This window comes from Vulpes vulpes, chromosome 3 (genome assembly GCF_048418805.1).
Source record: "Vulpes vulpes isolate BD-2025 chromosome 3, VulVul3, whole genome shotgun sequence".
NCBI lineage: Eukaryota > Metazoa > Chordata > Mammalia > Carnivora > Canidae > Vulpes > Vulpes vulpes.
In genome coordinates, this window is record NC_132782.1 from 94,045,865 (window position 1) to 94,053,082 (window position 7,218).

General features: G+C 53.9%; 1 protein-coding gene across 7 annotated transcripts in view; it reads right to left on the reverse strand.

Moving 5' to 3' along the window:
* The window catches only part of IL4R (interleukin 4 receptor), a 38,431-nt gene extending 35,936 nt beyond the window's left edge, over nt 1–2,495 (reverse strand). For 4 of the 7 annotated variants that reach the window (XM_072753622.1, XM_072753625.1, XM_072753619.1 and 1 more), the window contains exon 1: nt 2,365–2,489. The gene's annotated coding sequence lies outside the window, so the exon portion shown is untranslated. Of the gene's footprint in view, nt 1–2,364 lie in introns of all 7 variants that reach the window. The other 3 variants (XM_072753616.1, XM_072753617.1, XM_072753621.1) reach the window with 3 other exon arrangements.
* Nucleotides 2,496–7,218: the final 4,723 nt, after the last annotated feature.

A 7,218-nucleotide genomic window follows, 5' to 3' on the forward strand; every position in this document is an offset into this window, starting at 1 on the left:
AAAAGCAGATTCAAATCCCTCCCTGTCACTCCTAGATACACCGCCTCAGGCAAGGCCACTGCACACATCTCTGGATCTGTGTCCTGCCTGGCAAAATGGGTAGATTAAAGCCCGTCCAACGTGGTTCATTTATTTATTTAACAAACACATAGTGGTCATGCATCGCCAGACACTGTCTGATGCTTGACATTTATTCATTCATTTAATCACCATTCCAGTGGTATAAAGCAGTCACTGTAATTTCATAAACGGGGAGACTGAGGTCCTGAGAAATTAGAAAACTGTAAATCCAGCGTGTGAACCTGGGCAATCTGGCTCCAGAGTCCATGCTCTTAACCTCTGAGCTGTACTTCTTAATGGGTAAAAACAATTATGTTCATTGCGCTGGACTGCATGTTGGAAATTGTATTAAGTATCTTATAAAACATCATGTCCTCAACCCTCATGAAAAGTCCAACTTGACAAACGTGAAGCACTGGCACGGGGGCTTCTGTCCCTACCTCACTCCCAGGTACCCCCAAAGGCAGCTGAGGGCAGTGGAGTCACTTGACCCCAACCTCCCTCCTCTGTCCTGGGGGGCAGAGAAACAGGGACATAGGGAGAGAGGGATCCGGGACAGGCTCTCCCCCCACTTCTCTGACAGTGCCTTTCAGCTCCATTTCCAAATCAGAGCAGCAGGAAACCAGCTATCTTAGGGCACCACCTCCCTGCCCCTGTCTGGGCTTTCTGCAACCCTGAAATCGTGCATATAAAACACATCAGTTACTGAATCACTGCCCAGAATTTGGAAATCTTCAGGTCATCCCAGACCTGCTGGTAACTGGGTGTGTGGTAACCAGGGTGACTGACACACTAGCGGTTTTTCCTCCTTGCTGCTTTCCCATGGCCTCCCTCCAGATTTGGCTCCGGAGGTCCTGGGTGAGGCCCAGGAATCTGCGTTGTGCTTTCAGGGGCTCAGGCAAAGGTGAGGTGCACTGGGCCACACTCCTCAGCATGGCATTTGAGGGCTTCCACAATGTGGCCAGACCCGCCTTCCCGTCTGTGTCTGGCTTCTCCCCCCTTCCCCAGCACTGCTGGAGCAGTGCCCAGTAGGAGCCCTGTGGGTGCCAAGGAATGAACGGATGACTAGGGCTGGTTGCCTCCCATTCCACACCTCAGCATCCTCACCTGCAGCCATGGGGCAAGTGAGCTGCGCTCAAAGAGCCTTTGCAGGACTCTGGAATGCCCTGTGTGTGGGGGGGGGGGGGGACACCAGGGACACCCTAGACAAATGTATACCTCACCCTCAGTCTCCCCCATCAGACTTTAATAAAGGCACCAATGTCCCAGCAGACGCCCAGGCTTCTAAAAGGCCACCCTCACCTGAGGAGCTGCAGGGGTGGAAGCTCACAGAGAGCTAAGGAAGAACAGCGGAGAGGGTGGCCAGGGAGCCACCTGCAACAGCAGCAGGGACACCGTGTTTGCCTGGTCCCCAGTCTAAGAAATCCTGATTGCGTGCGCACGCACGAGTGTGTTAAGATCTAGATTCCTGTTTTTACTGAATCTGAATCTCACTGAAGGCAGCCTGGGAAGCGGCCTTTTAATAAAACCCCCCGCAGAATTCGTTGATGGGATGAGGTAGTTTGACAAATACTAGGGACAGGTGGAAGACAGGCTCTGGCGACAGACCGCCCGGGTCTGAAACCTGCTGCACATCTGCAGGCGGGAGTCACCTCGGGCAAACCGCTTAAAGCGCCGGGGGAGGGGGGGAGGGGGCCTCAGCGTCCTCATCTGAAAAATGGAACGATCCGCACGGCGTCGCGCCCACGGAGACGGGGGGTCTCGCGATTTAGGTCAGAGCAGTTTCAGAGTTCCGGACGTAACCCGGACCACCCGAGTCCAGGGGCTATGTGATCGCCACTGTTACTGGGTCCATCCGGCATTTAAATAAGGACAGAAAGGGACCGCAGGGTCCGGCTTCCCGGACCCGCCTCGAGCTGGTCACCAAGGTCAGTTTTCGGAACTCCCCGCCCCCGCCCCGGCCCCCGCCCCCGCCCCCGGCCCCACCCCCACCCCAGGCCCGGTCCTCACCCGCTTCCTGCGCGCAGGGCAGGGGGTGATCGCGGTGATCGCGGAGGCCACGAGCCTCGCCTGACCCCAGGTCCCCGAGGGGCCCGCCCCGCCGGCGCCTCCCGGCCAGCGCGAGTCTGGGGGCGCGCCGGGGGTCCCCGGGGGCGCGCGCACCCCACCCCCACCCCCACCCCCACCCCCACGGGGTGACCCGGCGGCCGCCCGAGGCGCGGGGAGGGGCGGGCTCGGAGCAGCCCCGATGATGGGGTCGGGGCGCCCCCGGGGGTCCCCGCGCGCGCGGGCTCCGCGACCTACCTGCGCGCCCCGGGTCCATTCGCCGCGCCGGCGCCCGAGCGGGAAGTGGGGGACCCCCGGGTGGCCCGTCCTGCCCGCGCCGCGCGGGGTTTTCCTGAGCGCCCGCCGGCCCGCCCCGGCTTCCTGCGCCCCGCCCCCGCCCTGCCCCCGCCCCGCCCGCCCCGCCCCGCCCCTGCCCCGCGCGCGCCCTCTGCCGCCCGCCCCGCGCCCCCGCCGCGCCCCGGGACCCCTCGCCGCGCCCCGCGGAGGGGCAGGTGCAGCGGGGCTGGCGGCTGGGCGGCCCTCCTCCCCCCCCCCCCCCCCCGCTCCTGCTAAGTGCCCCGGGGTGCCCGCGGCCGCCCAGTGTTTGCCGAGCGCCTACCCAGCGCCTACCCTATGCTGGGCGCCACGAGAACGCAGGCAGACAACCCTCCTGGCGGGCTCGTGCAGTCCCGCAGGCCCGCTCTGGGCTCCGCACAGCTACCCTGCGAGGGAGCTAGATCACTAGCACTCATTTTACAGGTGGGGAAACTGAGGCACGAAGGGCAAACGTGCTGAGAATCACCCAGCAGGTGTGGGATTTGAGCCCAGGCGCCGTTGAGCACTAACCGCTGGACACCGTAAAAGCCCCCAAGGGAACCAGACGGTGGGGAAGAACACTAAGTGAATCAAGTATTTCAGGTCCCAAGAGGTCCCAAGAAGAAAGTAAAACAGAGAGAGGCCTTTAAGGCCAGTGGGGGTGGGACGGGAGAGGGGGGGGCAGACAGTGGTTGAAAGGTGTCCCTGATGCAAGGATATTTGAGCTGAACCCTAAGAGAGTATGGGGGAACACAGTAGAGAGGGGACAGCATGTGTAAAGGCCCTGGGGTGGCATGTGGGGGGAATTATCTGATAGCTGGCTGGAGAGCCTTGAGGGGAGAATGGAAAGAGGTGAGGTAAGAGATGTGCACACTCAGGCCAGGTAGCGCTGGAGACCCAGAGAGTGATTTGACCCCATCTTAGCCTGGTCTTAGAGTAGAGACAAAGTTCTCAGAGCTAAGGACAGCCCAGTGGAGTTGCTGTGGTGGAGGCGTGAGCCAGGGAAGCAGGGAAGCTTCTGGTGAGTTAGGATTGGCTTCCTGGGGGAGGGGACACAGTGCCTGCATCCTCTTCCATTATTCTTCGTGCACTCACTCTTTCTCGGCCCTGCTGCGGGCCTAACCCTGTGACAAGTGCTGAGGACACAGATACGAAGATATGAAATAAACATGGGCCCTGCTCTCTGAGACCAGAAAACTCAAGTATGTGAGAGTAGACAGTAGACAGTCTCTGGGAGTCAGGGATGGCTTCCCGGAGGAGGTGGCCTCTGATGGTCCCCCCCAAAGGTCAGTGCAGGAAAGCGAGGGAAAAGGGAAAGGCATTCAGGCAGAGAGATCGGGGTTGAGCAAACACCTGGGGGTGAGAAAGCCTGTAATTATTCACCATCTACTTGTTGGTGCCTCTGTGTGCCAGGCCCTGAGCTGGGGACTGGGGAGAGACCCATCTCTTGCTTTCCTAGGCCGGGGGTCTGGCTGGGGCCCTGACAATCGAGAAACTTGAGAAGTTGGGTGTAATGAACACTTGGGCGAGCCGCCCCAGGCAGCAGGCAGAGCAGGCTCGGCAAGGAGAGGGAGCTTGACCAGACAGGCTGCAAATTCCAACAGGTCAGATGGGAATTCCGCATTTCACACGAATTCCGCGAAGAGCCACGGGGCGGCTACAGTCATTGCTTCACTGACGAAGGTTTATTCCTGCCTAGAAAAGCTTGCATACACATTCACACCCGTCCTTACACCCACTCACTCACATTCCCACTCACGCACTCACCCATCCACACACACGCACCTGCACACGTTCATACTTATTCACGCACATTCGTTTACCCATATGTTCTCAGACTTACACTCATCCACATGCTCCATGTGTTCACACTGATGCACGCTCACACTGCCACCCGCATTCACACCCACACATGGGGACTTGAACTTGTGTATGACTGACCCTTGAACGACATGCGTGGGGGGTTGGGGTGCTGACCCCTTGACAATGGAAAATCCATGTATAACCTTTGCCCGAAAATGTAACTAGTAATAGCCTACTGTTGATGAGATGCCTTACTGACAATGTAAACAGTTGATTGCCCAAATTTTGCATGTCATATGTATCATATACTGTATTTTTACAATAAAGTAAGCTAGAGGCACATGGGTGGCTCAGTTGGTTAAGCCACTGCCTTCGGCTAAGGTCATGATCTCAAGGTCCTTGGATAGAGCCCTGAGTGGGGCTTCCTGCTCCATGGGGAGTCTGCTTCTCCCTCTCCCTCTGCCCCTCCTCGTTAGTCCTGTGCATGCTCTTTCTCTTTGTCTCAAATAAATAAAGTATTTTTAAAAATAATAAGTAAGAGAGAGAGCACACAAATGCATAATAACTTCTCTCCACCAATATAGCAACATGAGCCCTGGAAGCCACTGATCTGTTTACTATCCCTACCCTCGGTGCTCAGCATGGAGCCCTACTCAGGGCTCAATCTCTTGCCCTTGAGTTCATGACCTGAATCAAAACCAAGATTCTGATGCTCAACCAACTACACCACCAGGCACCCCAATAAATGCAATCTTTAAAGAAGGAATAAAGTAAGCTAGAGGATAGAAAATGTTAGAAAGTCACAAAGGAGAGAAAATACATTTACAGTACTGGACTATAGTTATTGAAAAAAATCCGCATGTAGGTGGACCCACACAGTTCCGACTGTGTTAGTCAAGGGTCAGCTCTACTTGTATGTGCCCACTCCCTTTACACACTCACACTCCTGCTCCCACACAGTTGGTGTTTGAACCCGGGCAGTAGAGCGCTGACACCACCAAGCTTCCCCTTGTACAGATGAAATTTCTTTTGCCCCATGTTGGTGTCTCACACGGAGACATGGGTCTCCCTTTGGGGATGGGGAGCCTGCACCGTCTGCCCTCCCTGACTCCTAAACCGGCCCCCACCCTCACTCTGCCACCAGACCACCTGCGTCCACACACCAAGTCCACTACTTAACCGACTGTGGGACTTTGGGACTTTGGGTAAGGGCTGGGGGGGTCACTGTCGCTGTGCCTTGGCTTTCACATGCACAAAGTGGGATCATGCAGGGTGGAATACCAGGCACAGGATTTGCTACAGTGCCCGGTGCCCGGCACATAGTAGGTGCACAGCGAATGGTAATCATTGTTCTTATCAGAACAAAGATCAGAGAGATGCCTCGGTGTCTCAGCGGTTGAGTGTCTGCCTTTGGCCCAGAGCATGATCCCAGAGACCCAGGATCGAGTCCCACGTTGGGCTCTCTGCATGGAGCCTACTTCTCCCTCTGCCTGTGTCTCTGCCTCTCTCTCTGTATGTGTCTCTCATGAATAAATAAAGTCTTTAAAAAAAAAAAAAAAAGATCAGAAAGAGACCTTTCCCTCAGGGTGTTTGCTTGGTTGTAAATTGAGGGTGAGGGGAACGGCAGAGCCATGTGGTCCAATGAGAAGACTTTGGAGAAGCCAGGGGAAGGGAACACAGGAATTCTCTGTGCTCTTCTTGCTATCTTTCTATAAATCCCAAATGATGTCAAAATAGATGTTAAGGAGAACAGGGCATTGTCCTGAGGCCCCATAGGCAGTAAATGTGAACTCTGTCATCTCGAATACAGTTTCAGTATTCAAATTCACCTGCCCATGCTGTCCAGAACTGATCAGTGGCTGCTCTGTGTCAGGCATTGGAAGGGAGCCCGGAGGCCCCCAAATAATAAAAATTCAGTCCCCTAACCCAGGGGGTTCCCAGGGTGCTTCCATATAAGTTCAGCTCACATGACATCATAACAGATTTGTTTTAAGCCTTTAAAAAAGTAATGAAAATAAAATCGCTTGACAACAGGTGTCGATTTACGGAAAAATGGGTAGTACAGAGAGCTCCCGTACACCTCCTCCCCTGAGCATGATTTCCCCCATTAGCCACGTCTTGCCTTAATGTGGTATATTTGTTACAGTCAGTGACCCATATTTATACATTATGATTAACTCAAGTCTGCAGTTTGCTTACATTATGGTTCATGCCCAGATAGTTTGGACAAAATTACATTTTGACAAATGTACAATGATTTGTATCCACCAACGCAGCAACAGTGAACCCTGGAAGCCACTGACCTATTTTACTGTCCCTGTAGTTTACCCTTTTTCAGAATATTATATAGGTGTTTGCAGGCTGCAGATAGTCTCTTAAGACTGGTTTCTGTCACTTAGCCATATTATTTTAGGATTCCTCTGTGTCCTTTTATGGCTCATAGCGCTTTCTTTTGTTTTCTTTTTTTTTTCTTTCTTTCTTTTCTTTTTTTTTTTTTTTTAGTGCTGAATTCCATCATCTGGATATACCACAGTTTATTGATTCACTTATTACAGGGCTCCTCAATTGCTTTCAGTTTGGGGCAATTAGGAATAAAGCTGTTAGGGATCCCTGGGTGGCTCAGTGGTTTAGCGCCTGCCTCCAACCTGGGGCATGATCCTGGAGTCCCACGATCGAATCAGGTATCGGGCTCCTTACATGGAACCTGCTTCTCCCTCTGCCTGTGTCTGCCTGTCTCTCTCTCTCTCTCTCTCTGTGTCCCTCATGAATAAATAAATAAATAAAATCTTTAAAAAAATAAAAAAAGGAATAAAGCTGCTATAAGCACTTGTGTGCAAGTTTTGCATGGGCATGTTTTCAACTCCTTTGGGTAAATACTGATGGGGTGCCATTGCTGGATCATATGGTCAGAGAACATTCCGTTTTGTAAGAAACTTTCAAACACTCTTCCAAAGTGTCTGTACCCTTTTACATTCTCACCAGCAACCAGTGAGA